The following is a 23552-nucleotide window of genomic DNA, read 5'->3' as shown; positions in this document are numbered from 1 at the left end:
TGACTGTTGACTACCATCTGTCTCCACCTCTGAACTGTAAGCTCCAGGAATGCAGGGGTGGTCATGTTTTGCTCGCCAATGTGAATTCCCACCAGCTAGCACTGCAACCCATGGGAGGCACTCACACGTCTATAGATTTGAATTAACCCAGGGCACCGACAACCACCATCTGATGCATTCGTGAAAACACACAAGTGTCCTAGCCAACCATCATCTTGACTTCCCTGTCGATTCTGATCCAAGTTTTTGCCCAGTTGTATTTGTGTCTCCTGTTGGTTGGCTCAGTACCTGTTCCCAGATCTTCTCTAGCTCTCGATCCCTATGTTTTTGGCTCTGAAATTGCTCCCCTTGTCTTTCCTGAACCTGACCTGGACTGATGCTGGTCTGTGGTTCCACCTGGCCCCCCAATGCAGGTCCTCCTCACCCAGAGATGCTGAAGCCACCACCTCCAAACTCAAAGCTGTGCCCCAAGCTTTCCCACGTGAGCATCCTCAGGAACCCCGAGAGAAAGGGAAAAATTGTCCACCCCATTTTTCAGACAAGGAAACAAAAGACCCTGGAATTTAGGGCAAATCCACTGTTCAAACTTGAGGTTCTCTGAGTCCAGTGCTAATTTTCTTTCATCTGGGCTCAATGTCAGGGAAGAAGGAGGAAAATTATAAGTCAGAAACATCCTTGATGTCAAAGGAGCTTAAAAACCCAATATCAGTGATCTACTAGGTTGATAATTTTGACGTACTATACTTATATATTTATTATATAAATGGTAGTAAATATAAATGTATTAACATATTTAGTATTATTATAAATAATACTATAAAATGTATTAGTTACATAAACAATAAAATAAACAAATATATTACTGAACAAATACATATATTATCACATCACCATCCTAACCCATCCTTTTGAACTCTAAAGCAGCATATGAATTTTACAGATGTATATATTTAACAAATATTGTGTTTTAGGTGAGCCAGAGTTACTGGGACCCCCACTGTTTTAACAACAGTATAGTAACAGCAACAGCAGCAAACATGGTAGCCAACATCTACTGAGTGCTTTCCATGCATCAGGAGGTGTTCTAAGGTCCTTACTTGCATAGTGGATTGAATTGCATCTCCCCAAAATCCATGTCAACCCAGAACCTCACAATATGACTTTATTTGGAAATAGGGCTTTGAATATGTAATGAGTTAAGGATCTTGAGATGAGATCACCCAGGATTTAAGGTGAGCCCTAAATCCAATGACTTGGGCCCTTATAAGAGGATAGAGGACACACCAGGTGAAGACCATGTAAGACAGCGGCAGAGACTGGAGTGGTCTCTCTTTAAGCCAAGAACACCAAGGATTGCCCAGTAGCCTCCAGAAGCTGGAAGAGGCAAGGAAGGATCCTCCTCTAGAGCCTCTGTAGGGAGTGCCACCCTTCGACACCTTGGTTTCAGACTTCTGGCTCCAAAACTGTGAGAGAAGACATTTCTGTTGTTTAAAGCAACCAGGTATGTGGCCATTTGTTATAGAACCCACAGGGAATTAATGCACCTGCTTTATGACCTCTAATTTTCACAACAGCCTTAGAAGGAAGTACTGTTCTCCCTATTTTACAAGCGAGGAAATGGAGGCTCATGGTGGTAACAATGCTTACCCGAGTCCATAACCAATGAGTGGTTAAGTCAACTCTGAGCCCAGGTGGTCATTCTCTGACCCCTACAACAGCAGGTGACCAGTGACAAGCCTTCCTTGGCCTCTCCAGGCCTAGCACAGAATGCCAGTTATAGCTGGTTTCTCATAGCTACTTTCTATGTTGTTCTTTCTCAGTGATTAATACAGCTTACAACAGGGAAATCCCCTTCCAGAAAAATCCTATCTTTGGGTTCCTCTCCCCTCCAGAGTGCTCCAGCTTATGCCATGAAGACTTACCATGTTTATTTGTAAACTGGCTTGGTTTTATTCCTTTGCTTTCCAATTTGTAGGATATCTAGTCACTCAGTTACAGCCAACCTCCTCTCAACCTGAACTTAAAACACTCATGTTGCTTATAATCAAGCTTCTTCCTTATCCTCTTACATGTCCCTTCTACCACCAAAGTCTTCAGGAAACAACAGGGTCTTGGAAAAATGGAAAACTCTGGCTGAAACAGTGTGCCATCCCATTCCAGCTCAAAACATCAGCCATCTGAAGCAGGCCTTCCTCCAGCTTCCAACCAGAGGTCAGGAGGGGCAAAGTGAACATGATAATTTTTCTAAATGTCTTATTAAATCTCTGTCAAGTGGCTGAACATCTGTTCTCTTTTCTGCTTGTGTTTTGAAGAACAGATCTAGCTGGGAATGCACAGCTTCGAGGGACCCTGGTTCATGTATAATCATACAAAAGCTTTCTCTCAGGCCCTTGCCAAAACAATTAGCAAAGCTGCTTTTAACCAATTAGGCCCATCTTTTCAGCTCCCCACAGCAGAGGCTGCCTCTTCCCTTCCCACCACTTGGCCTCCATGGAGGCCATTTCAAAAGGCACAATTTGAACCAATTATGCCTGTCTTATTATTATAATCATTAATCATCATCACTGTAATGACAACTAATAGGCCACTTCAAATCCCTTTTAGGAACTTGATGGACCCTAAATAAATGAACAACATATTTTGTAGCACACTTCCAAATTTTTTATCGTCCTTTTTCATACATGATCTCGTCAAGTCTTTGATGCTATCAAGGTTATTAACAGACACCTAAAAGCCTTACCCAGGCCCTCAAGTCAGCCAGGCCACTGCCAATTATTACATCACAAAGAGCATTGGTTAAAAATAAGAGGAAAGGGGTATGCAGGGAAAACACAAAGCCTGGCAGATCTAGGTCTATTTCCTAAGCCCTGTAATCCCATCTGTGAAGTGGGGATAATGATGCTCATCCACAAAATGAGGGAAGACTCAACACCACAACACCTTATTCAAGACAGTTCTTATCAACAAGCAGCCACAACAGTGAGAAGGATAATTATTGAACATGTGCAACAAACCTACAGGTAGATGCTACTGTTCTCGTATTTTATAGCTGAAGTAACTGAGGTACTAGGTCATATGCCTTGGCCAAAACTAAGTAGCTAGTAATTACCCCTAAATGAGCCCTGGCAATCTAGTTATCAGATGACATCCTAAGTACTCAGTAAATGGTATCTTTGAAAGGCTAGAGAAAAAAATACCTAGGAAAGGCAGAGATGGTGAAAGCAAAAGGTCAGGCAGAATTTGCTCCCCAGGCAACTTGTGGAGGGGGGAGAAGAAAAAGAGGATTGCGTACTTGGTGTGTTTTGGTCACTCTGCTGTTCGAATTCCTCTGTCTTGCCTCCTTTAACTCTCACAGCTGTCCTGCAAGGTGGTATTAGCATCTCACTTTAGAGATGAGGGCTTTGTCAGGGAGGAAAGCTGACACAGTGGGGTAGAGCTTAGACAACCCCAACTGCTTTCACCATGGCCCATGCTCTTCTGTTGATAATTCCCAGGCTGAACAACACTGTCTGATCCCCTTCTCAGCATTGTGCCAACATCCCTCCAGTCCACTGCATGCTCTCTATTGTAGAGTCTCACTGTTGCCATCAAAATTCTGGCTACATGGAAACCAGAATGTTCATTTCATCTGGTCTTCATAAAGCAGACTTTCATCTTGAAGAGTAGCCAAATAAGAGGACTAGCCTCAGGTTAACATCTCCCTGTACACCATAAGGCACACAACACACCTTCACACCAGCAGCAACAACAAACTCAATTGCCTCCTCTCCCTCATACTCCATATCCAGGCCCTATTCCAGCATTCTCATTTCTGCCTCTCTGCCTTTTTTGCCCACCGTCCTTTATAGAGAGCATGTTTTTGGACTGCCATCCAGCAAATTGAGTTTTTCATTTCACTTAAAGAGATAAGTAACAGAAGAGTCATGAACCAGAAGCTCTGGAAATGACTAACAGCAGCCACTTAACCACTCTGGGTCTCAGATTTCTCATCTATGAGATGGAGAAGATAATAATACATCACAGGATTGCTGAAGACATCAAATGAGATAGTGCAAGCAAACTACTTAGCACAACATCTGGCAGAGAACAAGCATTCAACAAGGAAAGCTACTCTTAGATAACTGTACCTATTGGCAAGATTATCCCCTAAAATTCTTCTTATGTTATCCAGGAGTTGGATAGTAGGGTTTTTCTTGTCCCATCTCACCAGAGTATCTGACTTGTGTGGCCCTCCCCCTTCAACAAGGTATGCCTTCCTATAACTAACCTCTCCAGTCTGAACCTGTGCATGTATCTCTAATTCTTCACCTCCTACTTTGATGTGGACTGTGCACTCCCTCAGAATGAACCTCTCATGGGGGTGAGAGCTTTATCTGATTATCTGATTAGAGCCACACTATTTGTGGACAAGTACCACTGTATAAGAAGTGGGCTGGTGGTTTCCAGGTGCCGGTTCCAGGACAGTTCTCACCAACCCAGAGCTTCAGACCTGGGTCAACCTGACTGGATTCATTCTGACCTGGTCTCCTCGTGGAACAAATAACAATGATACGTTGGTGGTGGAGGTTTCCAGAGCCTCCATGATGAGAAATGACATAGAATTGGGTTCCTCTAAGAAATTTGACCCCCTTTTTAGAACTTCCCATAACTCCCAATTTTCTATGGCAGCATGCCTCAGAAAGGTTTGGTCTCCAGACACCTTTGCAATATTAAAACATATTGAGGACCCCAAGGAGCTTTTGTTTATTGAGTAATAGTTAAATAGTTACCATTTTAGGAATAAAACTGAAAAATATTTAAAATACATATCCTCTTAAAAGAACCATAATAAACTTTGGATAGATCTTTCCCCTGTATGATTTGTTACATTAGGCATTGATTATTGGGAAATACTAGTTCAATGCATTATGTGGATCTTCCAAATGTTGATGTTACATATGGAACAGCAAAACAATCAATCTTTTCTTTTCTTTTTTTTTTTTCTACTACCAGGAGGGTCTGGCAGGGAAGAATGCGAGGATTTCCAATAGAGTTTGATACCATTGCTTTGATTCATGCTAAGGCACCTTCAGTCTTTGTCACCAGTTATTTTTCATTTAGTACAAATGATAAATCAGTTTTATTATGAAAAGCACTTTGTTCTCATGGAACTCCTCCCTCACCCTGTGAGAGAGTCTCAGGGAACTCACAGTTCCAGGGCCCATTCATTGAGATCTGCCATAATCAAGGGAGAAAAGAGAGAATTGACTTCAGAGTCAGGCACTGGGTAGCCAAGTCAAAGTTTTGCCACAGACTACTTACATAACCTCTCTGAGCCTCAGTTTCCTTATCTGTAAAATAAGGGCAAGGGTAGTACTTACCCCATAGGACTGAGGAACGGGTTACACAAACTACTCTGTTTAAAGGGCTTAGCCCCATGCCTATCACAAAATTAAGCATCCAAATAAGTGGCACTACTATTAGTAGTATTATAAATTTTAAGTAAGTATATCGTTACAACATGATATAAGTGCTAATAGAGGCAGGTATACAATATGGGAAAAAAGGGGGTAAAAGGCATTGTATTTTACCTTCTGTAACATGTACTTAGGGACATACCTGGCCTCCTCATTCTGTTTCAGGATCCTGTGGATACAAGTGGGCTAAGCACTGTGCTGAACTGGTATACATTCACAGGTAAAAATATGCCTTCTTTATCCCACAGAACCCACTGGTGCCAATGTATAGTTGGCAATAAAAAGTAAGTAGCATAAATGCAGTAGTTTAGCTCAAACATGCATTTTCATTTGGATATGGAGTTGTTTTTTTTCAGATTTCCTGTCTCTCTTGTTACATTAAGTATTCATCCATTACACCTAACTGACACTAATACTGCTATCAAATGCTGGGGGGGGAGACTTTAAATTTAAATACCCAAACTTTTTAGAAGTCTCTTTTGCTATTAAAAAGAAAGACCATGTCTTATTCTTTTAGAAGTCAGATCAAAGTAAAGAGCAAACCTTTCCTCTAAAAACCAGGAACAACCTCTTGGAAAAAAAGTTATTCATGATGTTTCGGCACAGTTGAAAAGCATGCTAACTTAACTGTAAGTCTGGTTCAGTACTAGGCAAAGGAGAGTTGTGTGCCTGTCCTGATGCTGGGATACCCAAGTGCTGCTACAGGGGTAGCTGACAGCTCCTTCCTGATAACACAGGGTCCCTCGTCCTCACACAGCTAACCTGCTGCTTATGCTGCCCAAGGTGCTGTGGCTTCCTGAGGCCAAACCTAGGGCCCTAGGCCTTCCCTCGGTGAGGCTGCTGCATGTTGCTTTACTTGCCTCTTTAACAGTACAAGCATCTCCCTTAACAAAAGATAACCTGCACCTCAAAATGAGTTGTGAGAGAGTACACAAGGCAAAAGAAGAAAATCAGAGTTACTTTTGGAAAATGCTCTGGCCTCAATCAGACCCAGATAGAGATGCCTCATCTGGGACTGTCACTGGGAAAGAAATGCAAAGCCATTGCTGTCATAAACAAAGCTGTAAACCTAAAATGTTTAGGCAGGAACAAATGAAGGACTGGACCTCCTTTCTCTACCAACAGGCAGGCTCCTCCAAGCAGCAGAGGTTCATGAGTTCACAAGCTTAAGGGTGCTCAGAATCCCCGGAAAGAAGGGTTCCCCCTGCCCCACCCCTCCAGTGATGCTGGTATGGACCCTCCAGGACTCCCTGTGAGAGTTCTTCCCTACCAGCCTGTATTCCGAGCTGGACCAGTGGAGAATCTTTAGCCACTATGAAATCTTGCCATTGCCACTACTGATTTATCATTTCATTTAAAAGCACCTACCAAATGCTAAAGATATGTGCATATGTATGTGTGTGCATATGTATGTGTGTACATATACTTGTATGTGTTTATATGTATACACATGCTTATATATGTACTGTGATGTGTGTATATGTACATATGTATATGTATACACACATATACATACAAACTTCACTTTTCATGAAGCTTCAATTCTAATAACAGGAGTTAATCAACAAATTATGTGTTGCACATTAATGTTCATAGCAGCATTATTCATAATAGCCAAAAAGTAGAAAAAATCCAAATGCTTATCAACAGGAAATGGATAAATAAATGCAGTATATCCATATAGTAGATTATTCAACACTAAAAGGAATGAGTTTCTGATACACACTACAGCATACATGAAACTAGAAAACATCGTGCTAAGTGAAAGAAGCCAGTTACAAAAGGACAAATATTATATGATTCCATTTATTTGAAATGTTCAGAAAAGGCTAATCTATGGAGACAGGAAGCAGATCAGTGGCTGCCAGGGGCCGGAGAGTGCAGTAGAGTGAGTGACTGTAAACAGGCATGAGGGAATCTCTGGGGAATGGTAAAGTTCAAAAACTGAATGGTTGATAGTTATACATGGATGTGATGGTGGATGATGTTGATAGATGATGCTAATGCATGGTGGTGATGATGGATGGAGGAGATATGGATGGTGGTGATGATGGATGGAGGAGATATGCATGGTGGTGATGATGGACAGAGGAGATATGGATGGTGGTGATAATGCATGGTGGTGATGATGCATGGTGGTGATGATGGATGGAGGAGATATGGATGGTGGTGATGACAGATGGAGGAGATATGCATGGTGGTGATGATGGATGGAGGAGATATGCATGGTGGTGATGATGGATGGAGGAGATATGGATGGTGGTGATAATGCATGGTGGTGATGATGCATGGTGGTGATGATGGATGGAGGAGATATGGATGGTGGTGATGACAGATGGAGGAGATATGCATGATGGTGATGATGGACAGAGGAGATATGGATGGTGGTGATAATGCATGGTGGTGATGATGCATAGTGGTGATGATGGATGGAGGAGATATGGATGGTGGTGATGATGCTCGGTGATAGGAATGGTGGTGGTAATAGGAATGGCGGTAGTGATGTGTGGTGGTGATGCTTGGTGGTAATGATGGATGAAAGTGATATGGATGGTGGTGAGGATGGAGAGAGGTGATATGGGGGGTGGTGATATGGATGGTGGTGACGATGTGTGATGGTGATGGACAGTGGTAATAGGGATGATGGTAGTGATGCATGGTGGAGATAATGTGTGGTGGTGACGATGCATGTTGGTGATGATGAATGGAGGTGGTATGGATAGTGGTGTTGATGCATGGTTATGAGGATACATTCTAGTGAAAATAGATGAAGGTAATGCATGGTTGTGATGATGTTTAGTGTTGATGAAGGATCCTGTTGATAGCTGCACAACCATACCTTTTAGTCTTGAGTGTTAGCAGCAAAGCATTACTAAAAACATAGGTTATACTCCATATCTCTCTGTGTTTGGGCTTCAGGAGCAGGTCTCAGGCTGAGCCATGATATCAGGCTTAAAAGGACCATAGGAAGAGGCTAGGGTCATGCATGGTATGAGAAGGAGGCTAGGGACTAAGCTTCTGTCATCTCAAGCTTCATAGGGGAAAGAAAGCATGCTGGGACAGCCTTATGGCTATAGGATCAAGTGCCTAAATTACCCAACATGGTTCCTTTACACTAAGACAGTATAATAATACAAGAAGAATTAAGAGCCATATGGGTGTCTAACAGTTAACAAACCTATCATATGTGCCAGCCATTGTTTTAAGCTTTTTACATGTGTTAACTAATTCACCAGCATAGCTATTCTATGAATTAGTATCATCGCAAGAGGTTTCTAGATCAGTGAGGATCCTTACAAGATGAAGACGGCACATTCAAACGAGGCAGTTGATGAGAGCTTAATCAAGGGACCATTTAAAGGTGCAAGCAGTGTCTAGGAATCCAACAAGCATAGTGCAGTCCTCTAAGGCTAAGCACAGCAGAGTGGCATCACACCACCTTAGTCTGGAATGGCAAGGAGAGGGATGGGAGCTGGTGCCAGAGGAACTATGGCTAGGAAAGAAAACAAAGCCACTTCACAGTGACCTGAAGAGAAGGAATCTGGGTCAAATAAATAATCCAACCTTCACTCCCGTCAGTTTCCTGTTCATGGGTTTCCCATTGGGCAAACCCATCCCAGAGGACAAGAGCTCAGTGACGCTGCTGTGTAAGTGAGTCTTTGGGGCACAAAGAAGGATGGAAAAGGGCAGGGTCATTAGCATTCCTTCTTGACAGGTAGGGGAACTGAGATATGAATCAGTTAAGGATTATGCCCAAGGGCATACGACTAGTAGGCCAGAGATGGGCTAATAATCCAAGCATCCTGGAGGCACTTAACCAACATTTTACCCCACCCCAATCACAAAGCACCTGAGAAGGATGATTAGGATCCTCAGGGGCCCCGGAAACTGGCATGGTCCGGTACACACTGGTAACCCAGAACCCAGGACCAGGTGATATGACCCCACACTCCCATACTCTCCTACCCCTGACAGTCAGTGATGTTGCTCCCAGCGCCCCAGAGAACAGAAGCAGCCTGAGTGGAAGCCCACTGCACAGCCAGAGCAATGAACTTGGCTCAAATGCAAATCACCAGGCCCCGGATCATCAGCGGGAAATAGCGTAAACTCCAGCGGGACTGCTCCTCTGACTTGTTCTGCTGCCCACAGGTCAGCCAAGGCTTGGAGCTACCCAGGAAGCCAGGCTCATCTAATTCCTGCTTGTCCTTCAGTCTCACAGGAAGCACTACCTGGGAAGATGATTTAATATATATATTAAAAATCACTCCAGTGCTTAAAGTTAAAAAAAAAAAAAAAAAGTGCTTCTCCCTATTCTGAGTTGCAGCAATTTGCAGAATGTGTGCATGGTGGAATAATGGACTTTGTAGTCTGAGTCCCCACATGTACCTGGTTAGGAGGCATCTCCCTCTTTTGACAGCTCAGATCACACCAACTGGGCCAGGGCGTCCCTAAGACAGCTGTCATCCAGGATTCACCTGGCTGGCTGGCTCCACCCCATAAGACTCCAGTGGCCCCACAGGAGAAGCAGAGCGAGGTGGGTCTCTTGACATTTGTGGAGCCAACAGCCAAGTGGGGGGTGACCTGGAACGATCAGCCTGCCCGCCATCCTGCACCTTTGTTATCAAACAGCACCTGCACAGCACAGCAGCTGCCAAACACATCGATACAGACACAGACAGCCTTCAGCAGGCAACACAGGACTGCTGTTAGCCAGGCACCCCAGCCTCCGAGCCCCCTATTTCATCCTTGACTTCCACCTTGATTGTCCTGTGACGGGGAGGCAGGGACTACCTGCCCCTTGTCCACCCCCATCTGTGGCTAGACCTAGCAGTGTGATGGGCTCTGCCTATAGCAGGTTGCAGAGCCCATGGGTTTTATGATCACTCACCCCCTCTTTTCCCCACCTGTAGGCCTCTCTGCCCCAAATAAATCAATGTTACTATTTCTACTTTTCCTCCTAAGTCTCAGCAGACGGCTGCTCAGGCCATTTCTTTCAGATAATGAGCTGAACATGCTCTGGAGCTGGATGGTGTGGGGCCTTGGCGGGGAGGAAACAAGGATGCAGAACCTAAACCAGAGAGCATCCTGCAGCAGGAGCAGGCTTCCCTCTGGCTGGAGGATCACAGCCTTTCTTTCCTACTTCATATACAGAGGAATGGGGGCTTCAGCAGGGTAGTGGGATAGAGAACCAGGGCAGGTGGAAAGCCAGGCTGCATCCTGAGCTGGCTTCCTGGGTTGGCCCACTGACTATACCCTCTCTTTCTATCAGCAGGGCTTGGAGGATCTCTAGAAGTCATTTAGCTAAAGCATGTTCAAACTTTTTTTAGTAGCAGAGACTTCCCCCACCAAACTCCTACCTGGAATCCCAATATATGAAAGAAGGCAATGGGGCACTTCTCTGGCTGAAGTGGGCGAGTACTTGGGACCCTTTGCATGTCCTTGCCCTGCCAGCCCCATAGGCTGCCAAGGTGTCTCTGTAGACATCTTGAGTCCTGCCAGATGTTGTTGAGAAAGCTTATAGGGCTGAAATCCCTTCCCCAGCATTCCCAGCAGGCTCATGACTCTGGTCATTTGTGGCTGTCCAGCCCCCCCTCCCCCCCAACACACACACCCATGAGTCAGGCCCTTCCCATGCTTCACTGTTCGGCTGACAGTGGCTGGTGCCAATCCACCCGGAGGCCTCAGCCCTCCACCCCACACCCCCCTGTAAGGACGAACCTGCTCTGTGGCTGGGTCCCAAGCCTGTGTTCCCAGGCTCCCTACTTGGCTTCTCAATACCCAAGAAGGCCAGTTCCATCCACTTGTTGACAGGGTCCTTTGAGAACCTGTGGGTAATTTCCCTGGGTAGACAGACCTAACATCCTTTTAGGAACTGTGGCAAGGCATCAAGCACCTGAACTTCAAGTCAGTCTGCCTGGCTTCCAATCCTGACTCTACCCCTTTCTCACTACATGACCTTTGTCAAGTTACCTAACTGTTCTGTGAGTTAGCAATTCCATTTGCAAAACATGCAACTGCACAGAGTTGCTGGGGGGATTAAATGGGTCAGTATATCAAAGGTATTTGTAGGGTCTAGCACATGGGAAATGCCCCATAATTGTTACTTTATTGACCTCGTGCTGCCTCTTGAGTCTACCCACCCGCTTTCCCACCCAGACTTGAAGCTCACAGCCCAGCTATAGCTGGGCCACCAGCCAGTTCTCACTCCCAGCCTCTGAATGCACACTTCAAACCACACTGCCACCTGCTGATGGCTTGTGTGTGTTCCACAGGCAACCAATCAAGAGGAAACTTGAACTATAAGTTCATTTGATAAAAATCTATTCAGTATTTATTTATTGAGCATCCTTGGAATGCCAGGAACTGTGCTAGATACAGGGGATGCAACAGGGAATAAAAGAGATAAGGTTTTGCTCCTGTGAAACCTACATTGCAATGGCATTTTTTTCTTCATAATTTTACCCCAAAGGAATCCAGAGGCAAGGACTGACCCTGAAGCAGATAGAAGATACCAGAAAATTCTCAGCAACACAATGTCTATGATTGATGGTACAAATGCACCAAACCCTGTTTCTTTTTCCTCCTGGGCACAGAGCTTTCCTTGCAGAAGGGGTATCCATGGGATGGAGTTCTGGCTAACAGAATATGGGCACAAGTGAAGTAATACTTCCAAGCCTGGCCTGTACAATCCACATGGGATCCTGCATGCTTTTGCCCCTTTCTCTATTCTTGAATGGAGAGGACCCCAGGACAAACTTGGGAGTCACTCACTGATGGAAGGATCACACAAGATAGAAGGAGCTTGGACCTCAGAATTGCCACCAGGAAGGAAGTTGCTCAACCAGGAAACTCCTTTGATTTTCACGAGTGAGAAATAAACTTTGAAATTTGGGACTTCTGTCTTACCATAGCTGATACAATGTTAATGTGTAGCAGTTACAAGAAGGGTAGAGAAGCTAAAGGAGAAAATGGGGTGGATGACAAACAAAACAAGATGGATTTACATGCTCCCGCTGGTGTAAGTCTCCTTTCTTTCACATTAAAAAGTAAATGTGGTTTACTTTTCCCTTGAGTTCAGTAATAAAACATGAGTCATGAAAGGGGATCATATGCCCACGGCTTTAAAAAAATAAAAACAAAACTTTTGTTTGCCATAATATCTTTCACAGAAGGAAGAAGAAAAATGAGAGAAAAGTACAAAGGAAATTCTCAAGCTGGTTAGAAGCAGAGTCCCCAGGCACAGAGAGAGAGTTGTAGAATATGGGACGAAGTTCATGGGCCAAGAAACACCCTAAATGCAGAGCCTTAGAGCCAAGAAATGATCTGATGAAACCACCTAGACCATCAACAAGCTAAGAGAGGTAAAAAGCTGTGTCTTCTCCTTAAGTGATCAGGGTCTGGGGAAGAATTCAAGCTAGAAAGATAAGTTACACAAGAGTGACAGAGAAGAGAAACTCCAGAAGGAATTCTCCCCAAAATAACAAGAAAACCATTCTCAGTGAGGCCTCCTCAGACCATCAGCACCATAATCACCAGGAATTCTAGTTGAAGCACTGATCTATTTATTCATAATAGTCAAAAATTGGAAACAATCCAAATGTCCATCAACAGATGAATGGATAAGCTAATTTGGGTATATCTATATGAAGGAATTCTATTCAGCAATTAAAATGGTGAAACAGTTATACATGAAACAACAGTATGGTAAATAAAAAAAGTCAGACATAAAAGGGCAGATGGTGTGATTCCATTTATTTGAAACTCTAGAAAAAAAAGAACCTGTCCTGTAGTGGAATCCTGGAATAAAATAAGGACATGACAACTGAATAAAGTATGGACTTTAGCTAACATCAAGATGTTAATACTGGCTCATTAACTGTAACAAATGTACCACACTAATGATGATGTTAATAATAGGGGAAGGTGGTGTGGGCTTTATTGAAAATCTCTGTACTAACTTTGCAATTGTTCTATAAATGTAAAACTGCTCTAAAATGCAAAGTTGATTTTTCCAAAATGCAATCCAATTCCATCATAATCTCTCAGCAAGTGGCCTTCCATAATCTGTAGTCAACCAGTTCCCCCAGTGTAACTCAAAAGCCCTAAAGCAGTGGTTCTCCACCCTGGGCAGCTCATTGAAACCACTTGGGGAACTTGAAGAAAAAAAAATGCCAACACTTGGGTCCCACCTCCCAGACATTCTGCTTTAACTAAAAGGAAAAGAGGAGAAGGCATGGGACTTTTTGATAAGTCTCCAAATGAGTGTATTCTTCAGCCAGAGTTGAGATCCGCTGCTTTAGGGACATTTTAAAATTTATTCCCTTCATATTTTTACTTCTACATCTAATGCTTCCTCCTTCCACTCCCTTACTTAAAGCTTTCAGAAACTGGGTCTCAGCTGAACTGAAACAGCCTAAAACTTCTTCCGCCTCTCCCCTACATGCCCCCAACTGGTCCTGAAGATACCTTGTGATAACCTTTCAATCAGATTGCTTGCCTGCTTGAAAAGCCCTCCATGGGCCAACAGAAGCAGGAACCTCCTGAGCAGAGTGCCCTCCTTGACCACTGCCCCCTGCCATTGTCTCACTCTCTCTCTTTCAGGCCCCTCCAGAGCTGTCCATGCCCAGCCCAGCAAGCACCCTCCTTCCTTCTCCAAACGATACTCTGCGTGCCCTCCCCCTCTTCCCTGCACTGACCCTTCTGCCTTTCTACCTGGCAGACTCTTCCTTAACCTTCAAAACCTGGATCAAGTGTCACCTCCTCTCTGAAGTCTTCCCACATAGCCTCCCCCCTAGAATGAAGTCACTTTCCTCTGTGTTCCCACCACACTTTTCCAAGCCTTCTCTCCCCCACAGCACAGGACTGCAATCGTGTGCTCCAGTGTCTCTCCCACATTGTCACCGAAACTTGAGCTCCTTGAGAAGAGCCATCCTTCCTCAATGTTTGTCACTCCCACCACTGTTCTCTGGGCACCTCTCATGTTCAGCTGGGTGAGAGCCTGAGCACATGCCTTAATGAACAGACTCATTCAGGAGGCCTCAGCCTTGCGTGAGAGGAAATAAAATCTGCCAACCAGGAGAAGATCCCTCTCGGTATCAAATGGCCCATCTATTTTTGTTCATTTGCTCTACAAGTGACATTCGGAATGTTTCCTTAATGTATTTGTTAAGAACTGCATACTGGCAACTTAATGAACAGACTCTGGTTTGCATAAGGCTGTCAGGGTGTCAGTGACTGCTGCTGGGGATATTGAAAGCAAGCAGAAATTCCAGACTCACATGCCAGCGCGAACGAGCAATCACACCTCGCAACAGATACAGCAACCAGAGGCAGGGCCCAGAGACCAGCTGAACACCCAAGAGGCATTTTCACCCTCCTCAGTTCCTCGCCATGACCACCCATAAAACATCCAGGGCAGACATTTCAAATCTTCCCTTTTTTAACGGGAGAAAATGAGGCTCAGAGAAATTGGGATGGAAGCCAGTATTAGAGACAGAGTCTGAAGCAGCCCAGCAAAAAAAGGAGAAATTGACTTTGAAGCCCCTTCATTTATATTTGGAAAAGCTTTGTGAGAATTGTTTGCTCAGTTCCATCTATCCTTGAATTTTAAGAAACTGAGAGAAAATTTCCCCAAACTCTCTCAGTGGAAGAGCAAAGACTGGAATCCAGGTTTTCCTACAACAGGAAGAAAGATGCCTTAAGGTAAAAAGACTATCATGTCACAAACCATGTGAGAATCCGTTGAGAGTTATGGAGCCTCTTGCCAGAAAAAAAAAATGCAGTGCTTATGACTGTGCAGAACAGTCAGAGTCCAGGAGGATGTCTGAAATATCAGGGGTTTCCCAGGGGTCCATGAGCACTGGATAAGAATGCCTGGGCTAGATGGCACTAAGGGTCCTTCCAAATCTTGCCACTCCCTAATAAAACAAAAGTCCTCAGTACAATCTGCAACATAGCAACTTCTCAACAGATTAAAAACAATTAATGATAATGTTATAGCAATAACTGAAATTGTTTCTTTCAATTGCAGGGGATAGAAACTCAACTTAAAGTGGGTTAAACAAAATGGGGATTATTGGGATTGGCCAAGTTCAGACACAGGTGTATCCAGGTGCTCAGATGATACAGCTGGAACATGGACCTGTGCTTCTTGGTTCATGTCTTTGCCTTGGATGTATTTTCTTGGCAAGCTCACTACTTGTTGAGGCAAGATGGCCACCGGCTGCTCCAAATCTACATCCTACCCTTTCAGTAGCCTCAGTAGAAGAAGCAAGATTATTTTTTTCTGGTAGTTTTCTGCAAAGTTTCAGGCTGGTCCATTAGAGCATATATTCATGGGTCTGGCTTTAGCCTCAGACCCGCAACGAGATCTAGAAGTGGTGATGACAGCTATCCAGGCTGCATGCATTGAGAGTGGGAAGGAGAGGCTCCCCAAGAAAAGTTAGCATGCTACTGGCAGAGGAAATGGGAAAATAATGTTGAGCAAGCTGAATTGATCTATGTCCCTGTGATCTTAGTAAACAGCAATCAGATCTTACTGGGGAATCACTCTCTAGAGTGGACCGAGCATTTCAATGCTGATTCTATTCCGGTCTTGATGACCACTTGCATGGGACATGGTGATTCAAACCAAAATGGGAAGAGGCCACAGGCATGGGAAGCCCGTCGACACTTTCATCCTCAAAGCAGCCCACCCAGCTCTGTTGGCTCATCTCCTATCCAGAGAGCAGCTCCATAATAGAAAGCTCCCTGTCTTCTGCACCATCTTTCTCTGCTGGTCAACAGCTTCTGTTAACGGGAGAAGAGGATATCCCCCAATCACACCGATAGGCCTCCTGCTCAGGTGTTTATCTGTTCCTTTACTGAACCCTAAAGGCTACCATTACTTTCTTCCGGACTGAGGGATTTGGTGACTGTCAGCTTTAATCATTATAGAGATTCAGAGATTTGCTGAGGGAAATACTGCAATCCTTACAGAACCATGATACCCGAACTGCTTTTTCTATTAATGGCCCTGGTCCTGAGAAGGAGTCTGAGCATCAGTGATAGAGTGCTACTCTCTGGGCCTTGGGAATGGGTACTCATCTCTGCCCCTTGTCCTCCATCAGCAGCTGGCCCCAGGACATCGTTGGTCTGGATTAGAAGAAGTAAAGCATTTTCAACTCTGTTTTCTCTTTCTATCCCACTCAGGGCCACAGCCCAGCTCAATACAAGCTAGCTCCTCTTGCATTTACTCAAAAAGCCAAGCTAGGAGCCCAAGAAGAAATTTTCTGCCTGCAGCTTTGAAGAGATAGCTATCTAGTTTTGCCTGAGGCAGCTCAGTTTTTATTTAGGATAGAGAGCCAACTCCGTTTGGAATAGGAAGGAAGAATAGGCAAGGTGATAAGAAGAAAAAGGTAGGAAAACCTTTAGGAAGCTGCCATCTCAGCCACCAAACCATGTTTCTTCTTTTCTAGGAGCAAGGAAAGTCTGGTGGTGACCTCCCCAACACTAAAATCTACTTGTCTTCCTACTCAAAAGCCTTCTCTGGCCTCCTAATGTCTTCAGTATAAAATCAACTTCCCAAGTGTGCCTTACAACCTCCTGTAGGATCTGACCCCTGCATTTCTAGTTTCAATTCTCTTTATTTTAACCCTCAGCTTTGCTTCAATATTTCTTAAAGAACAGGTCTTGCTTTCATGCCAGAAATCCCACGAGACTGTCCTGTCTTATTGATGTTTTTCTTTACTTGGCCATTATATTTGCTTCGTACTGCCTCTATAAGAAATTACCATAAACCAAGTGGCTTAGATCAACAGAAGTGTATTTTCTTGCAGTTTTGGAGGCTCAGTAATGGCTTACTGAGCTGAAACCAAGTTGTCAACTGAGCCAGCCTCCCTCCAGGGGCTATAGGGGAGAATCCATTTCTTTGCATTTTCTGGCTTCTAGAGCTGTATTTTTCACATTCCTTCATTCATGGGCCCTTTCTCCATCTTCCAAACCAGTAGCATAGCATGTTGCTTCCGTAGTCACATTGCTGTTCTGTTTCAAATCCCACTCTGCCTCCTTCTTCAAAGGCCACTTGCAATTGCAATTATGGTCCTCCTGGATAGTCCAGAAAAATCTTCCCATCTCAAGATCCTTAGCTTGATCACATCTGCAAGCCCTTTTACATAAGATTACTTGCTGAAGTTCTGGGGATTAAGATGTGGATATCTTTATTTATTTATTTATTTGGCAGGGGGTTCATTACTTAGCCTACCACAACCTCTCCCTATACATCTGTCATGGGCCAACTTGGATGTCAGAGACAACAGGAGGCCTTTCTGTTCTACTTCTCAGCTCAAAGTCACATGGCTCTCACCATCTCTGGCTTCCCTCCACATGGAACACACCACAACATGTCACCTTCATCACTGGCCTGTTTCCCTGAAGCCTGGTGACAAACCTAAGTCATAGAAAGGTATATAATTTATGGAAGAGTATGTGAAATAGCAGTGGGGAAAAACAAAGTTGCAGAACAATGTACGACCTGAGCCCTGTTTTAAGAGGACCTTTGTCTCAAAAGATATGACCTGACTTTGGTCTGTAGCTACCCCTGGGGAGAGTAGGAATATTGAGGAGCACGAAGGGAGACTTACTCTACTCTACTTGTTTGCATTTTTATCATGAGATTTCGTTCATTAAAAGAAGAGAAGGCTTCTAAGAGAAATTGAACAGAGGCATATTTGAGATTCTGTAGCACTTCCCAGCTTTCAACTTGAAGAAATAGTTTCTTTAAAGGCATGGGCAACACCTATTGTGCCCCAGTTTGAAGATCTTTGCAAGAAGTCTGCCTACTCTTAAAGCCCCTTTATTCAAAGCCTTCTGCCTAGAAAGCCAAAAACGGTATTGCAAGTTTTCAAGTCCTAACAGCCACTTTCTGCTAAAAGGAGCCATTTTGGGAAGGACTTGCTGACAAAACCTAATCTTTAGTTAGTGATAGAGCCAAGCTGTCAGCACCACGAAGCCAGCAACTCCTAGGGTTTGAGCATGCCACACAATACTGATAATAATTGCTCATCCATCTCTCCCAAGGAAGGGAGTGGATCCACCATGCCATCACTTTCAGTGGTAAATTTTACAGACCAGCCTGCAACTCAGAGATGTCCCCAGAATTAAGTCAAATCAGTTGCTCTGATTAAAACATTGCTTACTGCAGAAACGCTTACTCAACTGAGCCAACATTTTCCTTTAGCACACGGTCCAAAGAAGGGATGGATGCCCAGAGAGATCCATATGTGGACACAAGAAACATCTGTGAGCAGTTGTGGGAAGACAAAGCTGAAGAAATCCAGGGCAGTGAAGACACCACTGACAAATTTCTAATTAACAAGTTAAAGACAAGAGACAGGCATGGAGAAAAGACTTGCCGCACATCTAACAAAGGATTGTTGTCTAAATAGATATCTCTTTAAATTTCCCTCAATTGAAAAAAATAAAGGGAAGCAGTACAATAGAAAAATAGACAAAAGATATGAATAAGAATTTCAAAGGAATACAGTGCATATATATATGAAAAGATATTTATAATTACATGAAATCTAAATACATGAAAAATGTTCCAATAATGTAGACATTATTCTCATAGTTTATTTCTAAGAGGATAAATTGTTAAACTAGTTTTGTGGGGAAAATCTGGCATATGTAAGAAACTTTAAAATGCATAACTACTCTTCGTTTCTGGCTATCAGCCCTAGGGAAAAACTCACATACCTGCACAAAGACTTGGGGAAACAAATTTTCATTTTAACATTATATATTGTGAAAAATATAGAAACAACCTTAAGACCAATTATAGATAAATTTCTAAGTAAACCATAAGACTATAAAAAATAGCCATACTAGGCAATCTACATAACAGTTTAAAAGAATGAGCTCTATCTTTATACACTCTATACACTGACCAAAAAAAAAAGATCTCTAAAACAGTCTATTAAATTCAAAAAGAATGTAGAGGAACAATATTTATAAACTATTTCTAGATATCTGTTGTAAGTACATAGGCAACAGTCAGGAAAAAAATATTCCAGCCTGCTGAAAATTTTTACAACATTGGTTCTCTTCAAACTGTTTCCTAAAGAAAATTCATATAAATGGGGTTTAATAGGAGTACATAGGAAAAGAAAGAAGTTTTAGTTGGTCATATAAGTTTGAGATCAATATCTACTACCAAAAATGCTAGCAAACTCAAGTCAAATTGACAGGATAGGTCCTTGGAATTTTTAAAAGCAGATAACCATTGAGAATTTCTGAATTTACAATTTCCATCCCTCTTCATTCTGCATCATGTCTATTATGACATTGGTCAAATTTATTCTATTTTTCTGTCAACTTTTGATAGGAAAAAAGAATTTTTGATTGAGTAGCTTTATTGCCACTAACAAATTCCTAATTAACAAGTTAGACAAGAGACAGGCATAGAGAAAATATTTGAAGGAGTAGCTTTAAAATTATTGATAGAGTAGCTTTAAAATATCCCAGCCTGATTCTGGATTTTATTTCTTCCTTTGGCTGAGTCATCTATTCGCTTTATGTGTTTTGAAGCTCCAGTATCATTATCATTATTATAAGACTCTTTTGCCTTCCTGATAAATTGAAATTTTAAATCAATAAAAATTATCAATCTATGTCTTTTTATTTAAACTTTCTCTCACTTTTTAATCCATTCTGACAAGAATAGATTATCTGTCTTTTATATGAATTGTTCTATTCATATTTAATGTACCTATTGATAAGATAACATTTAGGACTATCATTCTGGTATTAATTTTCCACTTATTCCATCTCCTCCATTTCTTCTTTCTCTATTCTTTTTGGTAAACTGGGTATTTTTTATTATTCTATTTTTTCTCCTTTATTTTACTATATAGCTAAACTACTTGTGTTACATTTGTAGTGATTTATTTAGAGAAGTGCTTCCTAATAGAAATACAACATGAGCACATATGTAATATTTATAGAATATGTAAATTTTCTAGTTGTCACATTAAAATACTGAAACAGGCAAATGAATTTTAATAATATATTCTATTTAACCCAACACATCCAAAATATTATCATTTCAACATGTAATAAATATAAAAAGTATTAATGAGACATTTTACATTCTAATATAATCATACTATCTTTTAAATCCAGTATGAATTTTATCCTTATAGCATATCCCAATGGTTAAAGTGAAATGTAGTCCTACCAAAACAATACAAATGTTCATAGAAAAAATGTACCCAGCTTCAGTTTTTAAATCTAAGTATAATTCATTAAAATTAAATAAAACTATAAATTCAGTTCCTTAATAGCACTAGACCCATTTCAAGTGTTCCATAGCCATGTGTGATTGATGGCAACTATACTGGAAAATATAGCTCTAGAGTTTACAATATGTAACTTTAACTTATCACAGTCTAGCTTAAAATAATACCATAGTCCTTCATTAACAAGGTAACATGCTTTTGACAGCCTCTTTCCATTTATCCCTTCTACCCTATGTGCTATTTTTGCAAATAATTTTACTTCCGCATATATTATAGATCCCACAAAACATGCTTTAAACAGCCAATAATCTTTTAAAGAAGTTTAACTATGTATTTAGTACACCTATAAAATAAGTTTAGGGTGGTGCGACAATGGCTCAGTGGCAGAATTCTCGCCTGCCATGCCAGAGACCCAGGTTCAATTCCTGGTGCCTGCACATGCAAAATAAACTAAAATAAGTTTAAAGAGTCTTTTAGACTGGCCTACATATTTGTCCCTTCTGGGGCTCTGCAGTCATTATTATAGGTCCAAGTTCCCAGCTGGTATCATTTCCCTTTAGCCTGAAGAACTCTCTTTAGCATTTCTTCTAGTGTAAGTTTGCTAGTTACAGTTTTTTTCAGCTTTCCCTCATTTGAAAATGTCTTCATTTTACTTAATATAAATATATATTTATAATAGATACAGAAGTTTAAAGATGCCATACATTGTCTTCTGGTCTACATGGTTTCTGGTGAGAAGTTAGTTCCCATTCTTATATTGTCCTCTGGATTTTTCCCCTCTGGATGTTTTAACAGTTCCTTTTTAGCTTTCATTTTGTCAGTTTGACTATGATGTCTTAGATGGGTTTTCTTTGTATTTTTCCTATTTGGGTTCTCCGAGCTTTTTAGGAATAGTCAGTTGCTGTTTTTCATCAAATTTTGATAACCTCAGTCTACATTTCTTCACATATTTTCTGCCATATTCTCTTCTTTGCTAAGACTCCAATTACATTATATTTAACCATTTGATATTGCCTTGCAAGTCATCACAATTCTGTTAATTTAAAAAAAATTTTTTTTAATCTCTCTTTAATTTGGTTTGCATGATTTCTATTGCCTTGCCTACAAGTTCAGGGATGTTTTCTTCTGTTGTACCCAATTTTGTATAAACCCAGCCAGTGAAATTTTATTACAGATATTGCATTTTTCAAATTTTGTATTTCCATTTGGTTCTCTTTTATAGTTTGCAAATCCCTTCTGAAATTCCCCAAGTCTTAACTCATTTCCTCTAGATTTCTAAAATACTTTTACAGTTGTTATTTTAGCATTCTTGAGGAAAATTCTAACATCTGGGTTGCCGTTGAATCTGCTTCTATTAAGACACATTTTTCTATTCTTTGCAAGTCATCTAGTTTTTTACTGTATGCTAAACATCGTGTCTAGGAATGGTTTCTCCACTTAAGGTTAGTCCCTTTAGATTTCTTTGTGTCTGTAGCTATTCAATGATTTTAAACTATGCTTTGTTATCTAATGGCTTCTGGTTGTTTCATAAGGAGCGAAGGTCTCTCTCTTCTTCCTAGACCCTAACCAGAAGCAGAACTCCTTATTCAGGCCTTGTTAAATAAACCTTCAATGGTATAAATTTAATGGTATAAAACAACAGTCATTCGCTGAGCTTACATTTCTGTGGGTGGTCTTTCTGGTCTCAATCGAGGTGTCTCATGCATCTCTGACCAACGACCGCTGCTTTTGCATGCTGCCAGGCTATGAGCTGGCACAGGGTGGGTGCCTGTGATCTGTATTTGGTGCTTCCACAGACAAGTCTGAGTGTGTGCCATGGCAACTGGGCAGCAAAACTAGCCAAAGCATAAAGGTTTCTTGCTCAATACTGGCATAGCATAACCTTCTGCCACATTCTATTGGCCAGCCAAGTCACAGGGCCATCCCAGATTCAAGAGATGGATGTATAAACTCTACCTCTGGATGGAGGGAGCTGCATAGTCATATCAGCAGGGGTATGGAGCATGGATAAATTGAGAATTGTATCTAGTTTTGCAAAATACCACATAGTATAAAGGTTTGTTCTTATGAGCTTTTTTTTAACTAAGCTAATTTAAATTACCTTTCCCAAAAGAACAATAAAATCTGTTTTCTTGTTTCTCAGAAAAAAATAAATGATGAATCAGGGGCTGCAATGAGTCAAAACTGAGAATGTAAAATCCATGGACACCGAGAAAGTAAAGTGATAAACAATGACTTCAAGGAGGGAGAAGAAGGTTTCATTCTACTCTAAGCCAGCAAGTGGAGCAGTGGTTTGCTTGGAGGAGGGACATTTTTATAAACATTACACTGTCTGTCAACTTGGGTTATTTGAGGAGAAAAGGTTTCAGTTTGGAGCAGGATGCAAGGACCACATCATAAGATAGATGGTTTAGGAATGAGAGTTGTTTACCTGGGAGAAGAGAATCTTCAATAAAGACATGCCAGCCAGCTTCAAATTTCTGTAGAGTTGTTCAGTTTAATCTTTTTATAAAATCAGGAATGAGAGCTTTATTTTTATATAATTTTTATTTGAAGTATAATTCATATGCCATAAAATTCACCCTTTTAAATTGTACAATTCAGTGGGTTTTTTAGTATGTTCAGAGTTGTGCAACCATCACCACTAATTCCAGAACATTTTTATCATCCCCAAAAGAAACTTCATACCCAACAGCAATTATTCCCCATTCCACGCTTCCTCTAACCATTGAACAGAACAACATCTTCTTTCTGTTCTTATGGAGTTTCTTATTCTGTACATTTCATATAAATGGAATCATATAATATGTGGCCTACTGTG

General features: G+C 41.8%; 1 long non-coding RNA gene across 2 annotated transcripts; it reads left to right on the top strand.

Annotated features, from left to right (window-relative positions):
* The first annotated feature begins 994 nt into the window (after positions 1–994).
* Positions 995–23212, top strand: LOC143659823 (uncharacterized). 2 transcript variants are annotated; one of them, XR_013163767.1, is made up of 7 exons: positions 995–1501; positions 2091–2211; positions 2318–3020; positions 5622–5676; positions 10726–10867; positions 11926–12005; positions 22875–23212. It is a non-coding gene; the product is annotated as an uncharacterized LOC143659823 (long non-coding RNA). The 2 variants fall into 2 exon arrangements; XR_013163766.1 differs by lacking the exons at positions 10726–10867; positions 11926–12005 and having other exon boundaries at positions 1000–1501.
* The last annotated feature ends 340 nt before the right edge of the window (positions 23213–23552 follow it).

Source organism: Tamandua tetradactyla, chromosome 16 (assembly GCF_023851605.1).
Source record: "Tamandua tetradactyla isolate mTamTet1 chromosome 16, mTamTet1.pri, whole genome shotgun sequence".
Taxonomy (NCBI): Eukaryota; Metazoa; Chordata; class Mammalia; order Pilosa; family Myrmecophagidae; genus Tamandua; species Tamandua tetradactyla.
This window is presented reverse-complemented; position numbering and strand designations above follow the sequence as displayed.